The sequence below is a fragment of the Morone saxatilis genome, unplaced genomic scaffold (genome assembly GCF_004916995.1).
Source record: "Morone saxatilis isolate NCDOM2014 unplaced genomic scaffold, NCSU_SB_2.0 Contig7, whole genome shotgun sequence".
NCBI classification, from domain to species: Eukaryota; Metazoa; Chordata; class Actinopteri; family Moronidae; genus Morone; species Morone saxatilis.
Genome location: NW_023340246.1, coordinates 18862607 through 18880343, shown reverse-complemented (window position 1 = coordinate 18880343; position 17737 = coordinate 18862607). Strand labels below are relative to the sequence as shown.

At 38.6% G+C, this 17737-nt stretch overlaps 1 long non-coding RNA gene across 2 annotated transcripts; it reads right to left on the bottom strand.

Moving 5' to 3' along the window:
• Positions 1-253: 253 nt before the first annotated feature.
• On the bottom strand, positions 254-14083 carry LOC118340859. Of its 2 annotated transcripts, XR_004797392.1 has the most exons (4): positions 8802-14083; positions 8544-8634; positions 8310-8451; positions 254-6145 (listed from the first exon to the last, which is right to left on the bottom strand). It is a non-coding gene; the product is annotated as an uncharacterized LOC118340859 (long non-coding RNA). The 2 variants fall into 2 exon arrangements; XR_004797391.1 differs by having other exon boundaries at positions 8544-14083.
• Positions 14084-17737: the final 3654 nt, after the last annotated feature.

Here is a 17737-nt window from a genome sequence, read left to right as displayed (position 1 = left end):
AAAAATATATTGTTGAGGAAGAATTTAATGGTCTCACAGCCTAAAGGAAGAATCAGAATCAGAATCAGAATCAGAAATACTTATATAATCTTAGGGGGAAATTACTTTTGTTACAAACTTCAGATATGCATATAACATATATACATACAACATAAATATATTAAGAACATATATATATATATAAATATATATATAAGGTAAAATGTACAGTTTAAAATGTGCAAAAAGTGCAAAAATGATTGTCCGTGTTTGATGTATAGTACCACTCTAATAGCAGTTGAACATTCACAGTATTTGTGGAAACAGGAGCAGAATTGTCATGCTACTTGTACTGGCTGACATAATAAATTGTACTGTCAGGGACCACGCACTTGTCACTGTGCTAAAGATGCTACAATCTATTCATATGCATGTATATTCAACAGATGGCTGCCTACACCTTCACCAGACCAACAACAACAGGGATTCAGTACTGAAGAGCAGGAACTATAGTGTGTAAGGAATTGGTCATTCCATAGTTGGAGGAAAAAGGGATTAATAAAGTGAAAGATACATGGTAAAAAATATCCCATCAAGTATGTATTTTCACACATCAAAATCACCACTTCTTGGCATGCCTTTCAAATATGCTCATGTTCTGTCTCGTTCCCCTGCTGACTCAGCTGTCAATCAAACACGTCCATCATCCTATCCCCTCAGAGACACTAAAGGATCTTTTTTTATCAATAACACATAAAAACTTTGACTGCAAAAAGCAAAGAGTAATTTCAGTTGGACCTATTGGAAAACATATTGTTGTCAGTATCAGGTGATATAGGAGGGATCCATCCATCCAGTGTGTATCTACATCCCTAACAAACACCTACTACTTACAGTAATGTAACGGTTGTAATCACAAATAATAGAAGCAGCAGCAGTAATGGTGTCTAATTCAAACCCCCATCTAACACAAGAGATTTATTTGAAAATCCTCTTTGAACAAGGTCAGCTAATAAGTCTTCACCACATATGACTCTAACTGAATTAATTTCTTTATTCTGTCTTCACCCTCCTTCTGTCTTACTCTTATTTCTAATTTTAATGTAGTCCCTGTCATTAGGCATGTCCCACATATGTCTACCTGTCTACTTTTTTGGTGCTGTTTTTTTTTTCTTGTTGTTGACACAACTGGGTTGGTGTCAACTTACATTTATTCTGTCAGTCTGTCCACGTGTCGGTGAGTCCCGTGGCCTTTGATAGAAGATGATCAAGCAAGTTATTTTGGTCTTGATTAGCGTTTGGAGGAATCACTTTCATCACTAGTTTGTAAGGTGTGAGTGTGAGTGCAGTTTTTATGGTTCAGCCGTGCGAGCATATGGAAATCTCCCCTGAGACTCGCGTGTGTTGCTGCCGTGTATGTGTGTACAAGTGTGTCACTGCCTTTGTGTCTGTATTTGTAGGTGTGTCTGCATGTTGTTTGCATGCATGTACATAACGCTGTTTAAGTATGCAGACAGATTGTACCTGAACATTTTGCACAAACAAGTTATAGCCAGTTAATCAATCAGCAGTTATTGGTTAGGCTACAGAATAATCACCTTATTAACACCATCACAGATTTAGTTAACATCTCATTGTTTGTTTAAATAAAAGTGCTCTATTTCTGGACAAGTAAATTAGAAGTTGAAACGTCACTTTCACCACCTGGATATTTTAGTGCTTTCCAAAATAAGCGTGTAATCAACCTGCCAAAGTACTAGAGCATACCGTGTAAGTATGACACTTTGCTGTGAACAGTACACAGTTGTATTAAGGTGCAGTATAAAAAGCAACAAAGTCCAAGTATAGAGGAGGATAGAGTGGATAAATGGGCCAAACAAACACAGGACTGCAATTTGAGTCCCATGTGAAACCAAAAGTTGACATTACACGTCTGCCATGTTGAACTGCCATGTTTTTTTGCGGCCACTGTAGTTTCTCCAAACCACTTCACAGCATGTTCTCATTTCCAGGTCGTCAAATACATATGCGAGTGGTGTTCATTGCATTGCAGTTAATCGTACACACTGGTCCTTCAAGAAACACCTAAATACAAATAACATGAACATGAGTTCGTGAAGGTCAAACTGAAATCACAATCAGTCCTCCCTTTCGGTAGTCAGTTAAATGTTTTTTTAATTATAAATTGTTGCTTAATATTTAAAGGTCCAGTGTGTAGGATTTAGTGGCATAGGGGAATCTTGCAGTGTAGTTGCAGACTACAACGCACTCGCCTACGGAAACTACGGTGGCCACAATAGTCACAAAGACGCAAAAGCTCCTATCCAGTGTATGGTGTGTTGACTCTGGGCTACTGTAGAAACATGGCTGACTCCATAAAAGAGGACCCACTCCCTCTGACGATAAAAGTGGCTCATTCAATGTAACGAAAACACATTATTTTCACGTGATTATACGCTAATTACATTTTATTCCATTTCTGCTCCTCCTCAATCTTACACAATACACCTTTAAAAAGAGTGTTTAGGGAAATGAATATATAATGTTTAATTGATAGCAGCTGACAGGCTGAGCCCCAGCAGGGGAAAGGAGACTGAGTGGTGTACAATATAATCAACATATATAGAGCATTATATGTGTAAACAGCTCTTTTATTTCAGTGTCTGAATTCGGAGTGTGTAAATTTGGCCACTATATAGTGCCTTCAAAAATTAGTAGTGTACGTGCATGAACACTTTGGTTGAAAATCCCACAATGCAAGGCATAAAATGACCTTTATAAGACTCTACACCTGTCTATTATATAGGAAATAATGAATGATACAGGGAGACACAGCAGAAGTAAACAAAGTTGCTTAAAAATGAAATGATTTAATTCCTCAGTATATGTACACAGAGGACGAGCATCCCCACTGGTTAATGCAAAAATAGGCAACAAAATCACAATAAACGTTTAATTTCAGTTAAATTAGTGACCCAACTCAAAACCTCTTCAAACACAAATTCACAGTTACAAAGACATCATGGAGTCAACTTAAAACTAGTAGTTTCTTCATTTTTCAGCACTTTTTGGCAGCTGACATCACATGACAAAAATAAAAATAAACTTGTAAAACCAGCAGTTACATTTTTTTTTGCTGTAGGGATCACCAACTTTTAAAAATATCTTCTGTGCTGGTTACTTATCTCACACATTGGCTATTATGATTTATTATAAAACATTTTGCAGGCAGTAATTATACATGTTGCTGAGTGTATCATTTCACAACTGGGAGTTATTTTGCAAACTCACGCAATCGCCGCCACACTGTCAGACCACGGGAGAGATCTCTGAGTGCATCCTGGGAAAGCTCTCATTTCTGGTTGTGTGTCACCCAAATCGGCTTGTTTACATGCCTTAATGGTTAGTAGCAAACAGCCTGTGGTGGGACACCCCGTGTGTGTGTGTAAAAGGGAATACCACGTTTAGCTGCAGAGCTGTTCCCAGCTGTAATTAACTCTAAAGATAAAGCAGGGCTTTCTCCTTCTGCCAGGTTCTAGGAGATTTCTCTGGATCATTTTGAAAATGTCAGCTTACAGATGATCCACCACAGCACATGCAGTATTTAACTTGAATATGTAGTTTATATAAACTTTTTACACATGGCATTTTAACCATGAATCATTTTCACCTTATTCCTTTGAGTTTGAGAGAACATTTTACAATAATCTAATTTCATCTGGCAGTGATTATTGTGATGAACTACTATTTTACTTTTAGTAAATATAATTATCAAATAAAAATCAATTGCTAACCAAAATTGAAATAAAATTTAAGTTAACTAATTAATAATTCACTTTCACTTTCCATTTCATGTATGTATTCACTTTTTCGTAACATAATTTTCAATCTTTGGTCTTGGGGAGAATATCAAGCTATTCCGAGTCCAAAGGCTTAAGTCCTTGTTTTTATTTAGTGTTCTCTGTCCAGCAACGTCTCACTTCCCTCTGGCCAATGCATTTCTAAGGAACTCTCCAGACTTGCCATTCTCCCTCCATCCACTAGATGCCCTCAGACCTTCACACCAGTCCCAGTCACCTGACTCCTACATTCACCTGCTCACCTGTTCCTCATTCCCCAGTTACTCCCTACAGTATTCATACCTCCACCTGCTCCTGGCCAGATCATCAGTGTTGCTTCTTGCCATTGGGTTCCAGTCTCTGTTTGGACTTGTCTTTGTATCATAATCTTACCATCACCACCAAAGTTACTGAACGGTTCTTGTATGCCAACATTTGGGTCCTTTTCTTGCAGCCTTTACACACCTGGTGACAAGTCGAATTGAAGTCAGAAGTAATTGGTGTAAAAGTCAAAGTTGAGAGTTCTGATTTTATCAAGTCAAGTTTGAAATTACCAGATTAAGTCATGTGACCAAACTGAGCCAAAATTTAAATCTGCTGGGGGGAAAAAAGTGTCAGAGAAACTGCTTTTTGTGCCTTAATTCTCCCTACAACATTTTATGGGTCATAGTTCTGAGTCTTCAGACTTTATACTCAGGTTCGGACTTCACCATCTGATGCACAGACTTTCTCTGGGATGAGGACTTTGCAGTGCTTTAGTAAGGATAAAGATTCCTTTTAGGCATATTCTCTATTTGAATTTTACTCAAATGGAAGTTTGATTTTACTTCCTTGAGAAAAGACTAAGAAGAGGCAGGTATTGAAGCAAAAATTAGTCTTGCACGGTCAAGCCATCACCAAAAGAAGACAGGTTGTGTAGTTGCCTGCAACTGTTGTAATTCTTGGACTGGAGCTGGGCTGTGTGAATGTTTGTTGAATTAAAGACAGATTCTGTTATTTAAAGGTGTGTAACATTTAGGAGGATCTATTGGCAGAAATGGAATATAATGTGCATAGGCATGTTTTCATTTGTGTATAATCACCTGAATAGGAATCATTATGTTTTTGTTACCTTAGAATGACCTTTGTAACTGCAGATGCCGCACATTGCCTCCCATGTTGAACCGCCATGTTTCTACAGTTGGTAACGTTCTTTTATCTGTAGGAGGAGTTTCCTCTTTCAAACCAAAGGGGAAGTAACTCCTCAAGAGAATATATTGTTGGAGTTCAAAGTTGGTTCAGTTCAGGTGCAGACCTGCTGTAAATCATGGGCGTAGGTTTTCTTTTTGTTTTTTGTTTTGTTTCTTTTTTCGTTTATTTTGTTAGGGTTTTTGTTTTGTTTTTGTATATATTTAAGTTAACCTCACCAAAACTAACCTGGGAGACGGGCACTCCGTTACAGTCTTAATGAATGCACGGAAGATATCTTTGACCTCTGGCTCCTTACACGGTATTAAAAAACAGCAATTATTTACCATTAGGCCATGCTTCGGTCACCTGCTGGACATTTAAATAGTTAGAACTGCAGCCATTTATTAAAACCAGTCAGTTGAGTGAGCAGTGTTGTTTAGTTGTCAAGTCTGCCTGTAAATAAAGGTAAGCAACTAATATTTATTGATAGAATTTAAGTTTCTAACGTGAGGGTTTACCATCATTTTGTTTTTGACCTTCTCAACTAAGCAATTTTCTTTCCTCTGCTACATGTTCCCTTAAAAATTAGATGCCCTAAGCTATGACTTAATTAGTAAATGTTGCCTTTCTGGAGCATTGATTAACATGATCACTGGGATATTTTTTTCTTCTTTTGCAGCATGACGTAACACATAGCCACAGATTGATTTTTGTGGTTAATCTTCTGATGGGCGGAAGCTGAACCTGACTGCAAAAGAGCAACTTGACATTAGCAACTGTTTTCACCAGTCCCCTGAATATCAATATGGTGCTCAGTTATAGCTCTCTCTAGGATACCCAAGATTCTAAAACCAGATTTTTACCAAACCACAGAAAGACTGGCTGAAAGCGGTTGAATAGAAATACGAGTCAATTAAATCAACAGGTGTTTTTCAATGGAAACAGACTCTCTGAGGCTATTGTTTGTTCTTCTTAGCAACCGTAACCAAGGAGTGCGGAGGAGAGCCGAGACTTGACAAAGGGTCAATTTGGCCTGAAAGTGGTTTAGTCTGTCCCCTGCCTGAGCGATCCAGCGTCTCCGCCAACGCTTTAAAATCTGCACGGATCCATTTTCCTCTGCACAGAAGAAGGTCTGAGAATATTTTCAGTTATTCTCCCTGCAGGAGGGAGAAATGTCACATCAAACACCAGAGTGAGATGTAGGCACTGATCACTTCCTTACTTACTGGGAAACACACATACTTAAGTGCATGTGTGTTATGTGCAGTTTGTGTGTTTGATGTGAGATAAAATTAGTGGTGTGTGTCTGTACTACAGCAACACACACACACAGCCATGGGTGGTCTATGTGTGTGTGCATGTGCCCATGAGTGTGTTTGATGGTCTGTGTGACTATGTGTGTGTGAGTGTTTGTGTCATGGAGGCATCTGTTCATTGGAATAAACAACTTTCCATTTTTTGCTGCCAGGAAAAAAAAAAGGTGGAATTAGCAAAAAAAAAACGTCCCCTCTGCATGCGCATGCGTGTGTGTCCAAATGGAAAGCGAAAATAGCTCAATTTGATTTCAAAGGCAGATGCCAGCAGGAGCAATTCTAAAATTAATTATTTTTAGTCTTTATAGAGGAGGGGAGAGGAGTTGAAATGAACTGAGAGAAAAGAGAGTAAAAAGAGGAGAGGAGGCAGTTTTTACTAAATTAAAAGGGCAAATGAGAAGAGAAAGAGGAGGTCAGAAGACAAGATGAGATGCAAAAACATTAAGGAGCAAAAAGGAAAATTGAGACTGAGAATATTTTAATACAAAAGGAAACACTAGAAGAAGAGGTGAGACAAGAGGGGAGGAAGGGAAGGGAGGACAAATCACATCATCTTCCTCTATAATTTCCAAAACAAGGGGAGAAGATTAAAGATAGAGACATGAAGGCAGAAGAGACATAAATGTTTCTTTCTAAATTAACAGGACGAAGCAGGACAGAGAAGGATAGGCCAGAGGACCAGGTGAGATAATAGAGGACAGAAGAGGAGAGGACAAACCCTGAAAATCTTCCTTTATAATTTCAACAATGAGAGGAAAGGGTGAAGGACAGGAGGACAGAAGATGCAGCAAGAGAAGAAACTAGAGAAAAGACAACAAAAAACATAAATGTGAAGACCAGAAAATGAGGTGAGGTTTGAAATAAGACGAGAAGAGGTTAGAAAAGAGCAGCACAGACAAAGGAGAGTAAAAAAAGGACGATGGAAACTGAACGATGCAAAACCGATGAGGTGTGGAGGTAAGGCTGAGTTGAAGAGAAAGGAGGGGACTTTTAATTACCAAGGCCAGACAGATGAGAGAGAAAAGGAAAATTTTTGGAGGCAGAGGAAACTCAAAAAACATTTGAAGAACAAGAAAACGAGAAGGACACTACAAAAGTGGGACCAGGATTAGGTGAAGAGGAGAGGGAGAACTAGAGGAACCTTTTTGTGTCATTGCTAAATGACAGAGAAGATGAGGTGAGATGAGCTAAAAGAGGACTTTGTGAAATAGAGGTGAGAATAAGATGGAAGTAGAGGAAAAGCTAAACTCCTTCTGCTATAATCTGAGGAAAGGGGAGACCAGAAGTTGAGGAGAAGGGCAGAAAAGATGGCAAAAGATGAGAAGTAGAGACGAGGGCCAAATCATCTCCTCTATAATTTCCAAAAGGAGGAGAGGGGGAAGGATGGAAGAAAAGAAGTGATGAAATGATGTAAACAAGACAAAAGGAGAAGGGAAAAAGCTAGAGAAAAGACAACGAAACCTCTTGATATTCGAACAACAATGGGGGAAAGAGAGGAAGAAAGAGAAGTGTGGAGACTTGGTATAGAGGTGAAAGGAGAGGATAAACTTAGTTCTAAATTAAAAGGACAAATGAAGGGATAAAGGGGCCGAAGAGGAGGAGACATGAGAAAAAGAGGAGGAGATGAGGACAGGCACAGAGAGATGGAAAAACCTAAAAAGCCTTCCTCCTTGATAATCTCCAAGACAGGAAGAGAAGAGGAGAAACTAATTAATTAAAAGAAAGGAAGGATGGACGAATGAAAACTTAATGTTTGAGGATGGGACATGCAGACAAGGCAATCTGAATGCGAGGTAAAATGCAAACCTTCCTTCAAAACAAGAGTAGACGATGGGAGAGAATAAAATAATGGAAATTCTTCTTGATATTAAGACAAAACTGGAAGGAATATTGTGGAAACGGGTGAGAAAGAAGGTGAGAGGAGGGGGAAAAAACAAAGAGGTCTTCCTTGTTATTATGAATAATAAGAATAGAGAAGAAATGATAACAGTAAAGTTGATGTAGTTACCTACTGACCCCTGTTGGCAGGCTGAGGTATTGCAGACAGCGATGTGGTCATTTGGAAGAAATGAGAAATGTTGTTTTCCTTCTGTTTCCTGGAAGGGCATCAAGAAACTTAGAGCCCATAAAACACGTGAGTCATGGGGACACTGGGATTTTAAAAAAAGACAAACATTATTTCATCAAAAGGACAAAACCACACCTCACACATGAAAGCAGAATTCAAAACATGATTGCTCACTTTCAAACCAGCCAAGAACTTCCAGGTAGCAGCTGGCAGCGGCCTCCCTGAAAAACTGCTGATGGTCTCTTCTTTTTTTTGTATTTCAGCTCTGGTTTGGATTACAGGAACAACAGGTGTAATTTGTGAATCACCAGTATGTCTGTATCTGTGTATATCTGTCCCATTTGTGTGTGTGTGAATCAGGTCCATGTCTAACAAGTACCAGATGTGGACACAGATAAGTTGTTTACTCTTGTATGTTTGCTGGTTGTTTACCGGAACGTCGCGTCCTGTTTGTGGTGGGGGTTAGAAGCCGGTGCAGAGCCACAGTGTGACCCCCCTCTGTGGAGATAATATTTGTTATTTAGCTGCTGCCATTTGTTTGAGTGAAACTTCATATGAGCAGTTAAATTTAAGTTATACATGTGGTTTAATGCGGTCAGTTGACCCCACATTTTTGCTGACCATTTTTAAAGGCAGGCGAAACCAGGTTGAAGGCGGGAGTATTTAAGCTGACATCACTGTCACTTTTCAAGCATTTTTCCCAATAAATATGCCCACAGATCCTGTAGAACTAGTTATATATTAAATAATATTAGATGCCATTAAAATAAAGGTAACAATCTGCAAAATTTTAACTTTTCAACTAAATGTAGTCAAGTATCTTTTGTATGTTGCCGAACAGCGCAACATATCCACATTTCTGGATCAAATACGTTATATAATCATCCTATTATTCTGTCCTTACATCAGCTCAATTAAAAAAGAAAAAAAATAAAGAAACACAGTTAGAGACATAGTGAAGCATTTAGTGTCTAACGAGCCAGCTATTTCCCCTTTGGAGGTAACAGAGGTAAAGTGGAGTGAATAGACAAAAAACATGACGCCTAATGAATGATAATGTTGCTCCATAACTGTTGATGTGTAAACAAGTTACTGTTTGCTAACAAGTTTTCTGTATCAACCTAAAAAGCAATGATATGTAAATGCTGTTTTCACAACGTTCTTCCACCACAGTCACCAATAAAGTGAGTTATTGCAGGTTTAAGAACTCAGTTATCAACAAAAAGGACTTCATGAGAAGGAGATTGTTTTGCAGTGTTCACCATCACCACTGGTTATGAAGCCTAGGATGCTAAATACCAGTATAATCTAGCATTAGCAGAACTTTGTATATTCTGCTCATATAACAGTAGCCAAAGCTGGAGGCAGAGGAAGCATAGAGGAAGATCTGCTGATGGTGCAGACTCGGTTTCGTTTGGAGGATCATCCCCGTAGGTCTCCCCTATGCCAGTCTCCTCCCCACCACCTGCACCTGCAGCCCTGCATGTTAGCCATATGTCTTCATGGTCTTTAAGGTCTTCAAGACTAATGTTTTCTATAAATAGATTTTGGCTGACAAGGCAGAAAGGCTTTCTTTTATGGAATTTTGTATTGATTTTTTTTTTTCATTTGGAAATGCAGCTGAATAAAATTTGCTGAAATACCCTTTTAGTGATGTTGACTAATTGGACTTAAATAGCTAGTAACTGCAGTACTGTTCTGCCAAATTCCAAAATCATGTGATATACTAGTTTGCTGTTTTTGTACCATTTCTTGTTCCTGAAATACAGAAAAGAAAAAAATATATAGTAAGCTTCTCCTACAAGTGTGAGTGTGTTGTGCCATCTCATTTCGAAAATACTAAAGTCCTTGGTCTGTGTAAAATAACAATAAATCAACCAAAAAGTATACAACACTGTTACACATTACCTGGAGCCGGAATATTTGTTTACAGGCTTCATCTAAAGCGTTTTAATGACCGTGTCTGCCAGAACCTGTGATCTGTAGAGTCTCTCAGGATCCTCTCCATCTGGGTGTCCTCCAGGTGGCCATGTTGGCAGCTTCCCATCATCCAGACTGTTCATCACAGCGAGGTGGATGGTGCCAGTCCAACATGACGACCTAAAACACGCTCCCTACTCTCTTGAAAGATATCAAAAGGTTCTGCTCTATTTAAAGCTGTAAATAACATATGGTTACTGAGCTAATCATCATGTAATGGATGGTATGAATTTTGTCTTCTTCTATGATATTTATTTTTAGTCAAGAGGCACATGAAGAGTTAGTAATATAACCATTTTGGGTGGATTTTGTTTTTGTGTTACTTTTCAGATGTCTTTGTAATGTCAAGAGTCGCTCATAGTGCTGAACCCACATTGAATTATTAACCACTCTGCACCTCTACTGAGCTTTTAAGACGCTTTTATCTCTTTTTTGTTTTGGTTTTAAGGCAGATTTACTATAGAGTTCAGTCTCAGTGCAGTAATATAAGGGTCCAGCATTCGTCACACAACGTAGTTCATACAAAGTGTCCAAACACATGTAAAGGCAAAACTGTTTATACTGAAGGACCACGCTCGAAGGCAGAGTTTCATCAAAGACGTGTGAATTGAGGTGGGAATAAGAGCACACATAATCAGACAGTCGGTACTCAAAGACTTAAATGTTGTTTCACTAGGTTGTACACATGAAATCTAGCTCCTCTCTCACTTACACACAGTCATGGCATAAAGTCGGAAAGTTTCAGACACATCAAACAGAAAAAAGTTCAAAAGTTCAAAGTTGAAAAATGTGATATGGAAATGTTACATATTACATATTATATCTTTAAACTGTAACTAAATTCGGGTTTATTTTCACCTTCAGCGGTGGATGGCCTGGATGTCTTTGCTTGTGATTTATCATCCTGACAATAAACACACTCCTCTCATCTTCCAGACTGGGCCTTTACAGGAGTGACATTACCCACAATGCCTTGCAGGCTGTGTCAACAATGGTTGAGTTGTGGCTGGAGCAACAAATGCTGTGATTCCGGGTAACCTGAGTGTTTGTGCGGAGGTAGAGACTGCATCAATTTAAATTACAGAGAGAGAGAGAGAGAGAGAGAGAGAGAGAGACTATAAAGTACCTGTTTATGATCCAACACGCCCTTGCCCTTTTCTTACAGACATCAGCTGAATTGATGGTCTTCTTGAGTACGTGTGTGCGCGCGTGCGTGAATGTCCTACAGAAGATTTATTGCATTCACCAGTATTAAGAAAAAGAGGGACACCATCAATAAACTCACACCAGCACACACACAAATCCAAGTACACACAGTGTGCACACATCACGTAACAACACACGTCCAGGAACATACTGTACCTGCGCGCACACACACACAACTGCACGTTTGTACCTTGAAACTGTCCGGTGTTACACTGAGAGCCAGGGCTCATGGAGAGACTGTGACAGGAGTGATAACTCTGCCAAGGCCTGGCTCACACTGTGTGTGTGTGTGTGTGTGTGTGTGTGTGAGTGAGTGTGTGCGGTCAAGTTAAGCTATTCTTATGAGGCTCGACTCTTGACGGTGCACTGGTCTTGTGAGGCTGTTATGAGATTTCTGGGACATCCCCACTGAGAATAATCCTGAATTTATGGTTAAAATAGGTATATACATGGAGTCTTTGGTTTGAATATTTAATTAAAGATCCTTTAGCTTCAAGAAAAAGCTGACACAAGATGATACTGAATATATACAGTGTGGTATCAGATAGAGCAAACCCTCACCACCACCTTAAAGCTGCTTCAGGGGAAATCCAGTTTGTAGGATTTAGTGACATCTAGCTGTGTAGTTCTAGATTGAAACTACCTCGCTTGACCTTCATCTTCCAGATGTGAAGGAGGAACTATGGTGGCCAAGAACGCCCCATCTAGAGCCAGCTTTTTGTTTGTCCCTTCAGGACTAAGGTAAGATAAGATATACTTCCCCACACTGGGGAAATTCACTACTATACAAACATGGCGGTTCAAGATGGCGTACACCATAGTGACCCACAGTGTCTATAGATAAAAAAGGTTCATTCTAAGCTAACAAAAACATAATGATTCCTATTTTTTCTCCCCTCCCATCTCTTATGGCTTGTGAGGTGACACCAGGTTACAGAAAAAGTTGAGAAAACCAGCAGAGAAGCAGAGACAAATAGTTCTTAACAATTATCCTGTTGCTGTCCTTATTCCTATTCTGCTACATGTAACCATGGAGGAGTCACTGCACTGACAGGCTTTAATGTGGGTGAGCTAACTATAAAACTCTGTGGCATCAAGTGTTCCTCCTTACTAAGTTCAGATACTCTACGACTGCTAAACTGAAGCACATGTGGCAGAAAATGGAGGAATCATCCTGTAAACTCAAGTTCTGTCTCGCTGCTTCGTCAAATATTATTTTGGTCGTGGATTTTCTCTATATTTTGTTGTCTTTTAAAGGACTGAACAGTGCCCCATAAATAGTTGTTATTACTATTTTAATGGCCAAGATAACAGAATATGGAGTAAGGTTGAAATTAAAACAATAAAAACATAATTTCAAGCCTAAATTCACTAAGTTGAATTCACTTAGTTTAAGTCTTGTTCACTCTTATCATAATTGATGCCATTTGAAAGAGGAAGGGGTTGATCTTACAAACAACTGGGATGTTGTTTGCTAGTTATTCAATTCTTTTTAATCATTGCTGTTTAATCTTTAGCACTTATTCAGAACATATATCTGCCCATCTGAGAAGTAGAAGTAAAGATCTTTGAATACACTATATATACACACACATATATATATTAAGTATACTCAAAGATGATATGCAGACTTTTCTAATTTTAATGCAGTTCAAGTACACTATTGTTCCACCATGCAATGCACAAAGGAACACTGCAAATAAATTTAATCGTGGATGGTGAAAAAAAAATTGAAAACCCCCCAAAAAGTATTAAACTTTTTTTTTCTTTATCTTGAAATAGTAAAATAACAATATAGAATTAGTAGGAATGAAGAATTGGGACACAGCTTGGGACATTGTTTTGTCGGATTTGTGGACTGAGCTGCAAGGTTGCAGGAAATCATTTGTACTTCATGAAAGGAAATTGATTAAAGGTATTCGTCTTCAGATTATGTTACAGGAAAGAACAGAAGCACAAACATCAACTGGAGTGAAATAAACAGGCAGATAATGTTTTCTCCCATGTACAAAAATGTTGGACATAAGGAGGTTTGGACATTGAGTTTGTCCCAATGATAACACTTACTAATATGATTATTATTTTTATGTACTTTAATTAATGTAGATGCTCATAATTGCAGAAAAAGAGGTGACATTTTTTCAATAATAATTTTCATCCTACAACAGGAGAGCAGATGACAGCTCAGCAGCACTGACTGAAGTGGGAAAAGGGAGAGAGGAAAGACATGAATGTGAAGGAGAGAGGCTGGTGGCATTTATAATCAGTGTGACGCACAAGGTGGACTCCTTTCTGTGTGTGTGTGTTATTCATAGGTCCAATTGGCGTCATCAGCTCTAAGCAACCCACTGCTATTTCAGAAAATCACGCTGTGATGCAACATGTTAACCATCAGCACGCGTCATGGCCTACACCCAACTACACACCGAGTTGTTACACTCTGTGTGTGTGTGTGTGTGCTAATTCACATTGTGAATAAACCTTTTCTTCTTTCAGCTGAGCTGCTTACAGTAGTTATTTATTCTATTTACTTTTCTTTCTTGATTTTATAATATACATTCTTGTCTTGTGTTTACATTTTTAGCACATTTTCCTGGCTTTTATTTTCCTTTCTTGTTTTCACTGTTCATTCATTCATTTAGTGCGTGCCACTTGTTTTTATGCACATTTTCAGTTTCTTCATCAAAAAACATGAGTGAAATCACCAGGAAACCAGGAAACAACAGTTAATAGGTATTTTCACTTGGTTGAGGTGGAAAAGTCGGTGTGAATGTGGCACAATATGTCGATTTTTGAATAGAATAATTTCTGGGATAGAATATAAGTTTAAAGTGTAAAGTGTTTTTTATGTGTTTCCAATGTGTTTATGGAAAGAAAAGTGTTCATATTAGTCAGAATTTAGGGTATAAAGTGATTAATCACCAGTGTCATTGTTAGACAGTAGTACCAGCATTTAATGTTTACGTCCTTCGCTCATAGTACTGTATATGACTGTTATTGTTATTGCTGTATGTGTTTTCTGGAATAATAACAATAAGAAATATGGTGTTATGCTGAACACAGATCATTAGTATGGAAATGGTTGAGACATCTTACCCTCAAAGGAGTTTTAAAGGAGCTGTAATCTTTCATTTTTGTGCAAATTTAGTATTTTGTTATTGTTTATTTTGAGTGAATAAAGACAAAAATTGTTTGTTGTTGTTTCTTTTATGCTGTGTGTATGCCTAATTCTGTGTATGTGCATTGACACAGGGCCAATAAAAGTAATTCTTATCAATAAAAGCAACAACGTGCAATGGAATGGAAAGAATTAGGACGTGCGTGAAGCGTGTGACTGAAAAGATGAAAACATCAGACTGTAACCCTCCTCACATTAATACATAACACAAACATAAATGCTATCACACAGCTGCTTACATTTGAGGTTTGACTGATGTTATTTCAGTTACATTATCTGCACTACATTGTCATTTTCTTCTACTTCCTTTGCTCTGACCTCCTCCATGTTTTTTATGTTGGTGATTGGGCAATTAAAGCTTATTCTGCTGTTGAACGTCCTTCACTCTGAACAAAGGTGGCTGTATGTACAGTTACAGTCAGAAAATGGTGAACCCAGATTGAGATCAAGTACTTTTATTTCATCATTAGCTCGTCATTATGTCCTGGTAATCATTTCAACAGCCAGATTTTCAGCATGAGCACATGATGATGATCACTGATGTGCTTTTATTTAACCTTAATATTACAATACTGTGTGGGTGAGTGTCTTTGCACAAGTTAATTAAAAGCACACATATAAGAAATTTGAAAGTAAGCTTTTACATAAAAAGATTTGTCACTCTCTCTGTTGACTTAAATTCAGAGCAATGCAACATCATATGGCATCAATTCAACAAGCAATTAAATATACATAAAAACCGAATGGAGAGGATACAAAATAACAGAATATAAGAAATAGTTAATGGTTAAAATTCATGAAATAGTTAAGAGATTCTTCTCCTCCTACCTTTTCCTAGAAGATTCTGAGTACAGAAAAACTCCTATAAAAGTTGGACTGACTGTGCCAAACCAATTGGAATCTATCCGTCTCCATGTTACATGCAGATCGCTTATTTTCCCTCAAGTGATGCCAGAAATGTCGATGCCAAGTGTGTCTCAACATGTTTTCAGCGTGTTTTCTGAGCTTCAAAGCGCCACTGCAGGAACTCCCAGAGTCACCAAACCCCATAAAAACACTGTAAAACTGCTACGAGTAGCAATTCAGAAAGGGGTGTTTTTCTGGTTTTGGTGCAATTACGACTTAAAAAATACATGCGGGGGAAAAAAAAGCAGTTTAGTTGAGCTTGAGCCTACGCTTGGTAGTGTTATTTTAACCCCTTCATAAAGCACTTTATGTGTGGTTAGTTGATGAGGCTTACTGGAAACACTTTGGCAGGACAGAGTCACTTAGAGGAAAAGGATTCTCTTCTCTGATGTTGTGGGAGTTTGGTCAATTTGTGTTTTAACGGAGTACTCAGGCAATTTGTTTTTGTTTGTTTTTTCAGTATAGCTAAGCTGCAAAAATATGTCATCCTACACTTCCCATAATGTCCAATAGTGTGTTTTTATTGGGCCTTTTTTTCCCTGATAAATAAATAAAAACTTCTCACCCCTCTGTTTGCAACACACATGCTTCAAATTTGTGTTCTCCGAGCTGAGATAATTAGGGCGATATTATCAGGAATATTTCTCAGACTTGACAAAACATCTCCAGAGACATTATATACACCTGAGTTGTAAACTCACCATAATGTTTATTATGTGCCCCATTAACTAATATGTGACGAGGCTTGGGAGTAACTCCACACTAGGTTTTGGGGGGAGGAAAACAAAGCTGTACTGGCCTCTAAGGACTGAAAGTCTCACCTTGAGCACTAAAGGTATTGTTGAATTTGCTTTCCTTTTAAAAAAACATTTGCAAAATTTGTACATTGTTTACTTCTTATCTTGCAGTCCTTTTCTGTTCCTTTGCTGCATGTTACTAACTATCTGTGGAACAGCCTAAAACCGTCTGCAAAAATATACCACATTGCTGCATGGTCATGTGCATCCTCGTGTGCTATGATACAAACAGGGACCCCCAGATCTACCTTAAAGGGGAACTGCCAATTTTACACATCAAAGAATGTTTCCAGATTCTGGTAAGTACTGTATATGTAAAAAAAAAAAGTGTATTAAGTCTTCTGTGGCTCAAGAGGGAGCAGCACGAATAATTTTGCCTCAAGTGATGTCACCTGAGTCAACACCAGTTGGGGCTGAAGATTAGTTTAGAAGTTTGAAAATGAGAGGGAAAAAAATCTGTTGGTGTGGACTAGAGTTAGAAAGTAAGCCTCTAACCAGACCTCTTCAGCTGCTGCTCATCTCTGCTGCAGGGTGCCAATAAACTGTTAGCTGTCTGCATTAAGTTGCACTATGGGTAATATTGGTGCCGGGTTTTGACAAGGAAGAACAATGCCAATGCATGGGAATAAAAACGCATGAAAATCTCCTCGGTTACCCTGCTCAATTTTGACCCAGTCCCATCATGAGAATATTTTAGAGTAACCCTTTAGGGCAATTAGCATTCATTAAGCGTAAAGACAGGTCATTCGGTAAAGGAAATGATTGGCAGTACATGAAGTGTTTTTGGCTCTTAAACAAATGTTAGGACATGCTAACAAGTTAAAATTATAATTGGTAACATGGTAAATGGACCTGTACTTGTATTCGTGCCTTCTCTAGTCTTCCGACGCCACCTCAAAGCGCTTTTTACAACTACGTGCCACATTCACCTTTCACAACATTCACACAGCTATGGCAAAAGTCCATCGGAACAGAAACTAAAAACTCATTCACACAGCATTCACACACCGGGGGAGCAATTGGGGGTTCAGACTTGGCTCCAAAGGATACTTCGACACGTGGCAGGGAGGGCCGGGGATCAACCCAACAACCCTTCTGGATTTGGTGGGACGACCCACACCCACTCTCCTCCTGGAGCCACAGCCCGCCCATCATTTTTTAACATTTTCATTGCGAGCCATTCGATGTTGTATTGGATGGTGTGTAGCATTACGCCTTAGCACCGCTACAGCGAACCAGGTAGCCATGGCCTGTATGCAAATGGCTCCAAATAAGCTTCTGTTTTGCACGACTTTCCTTTC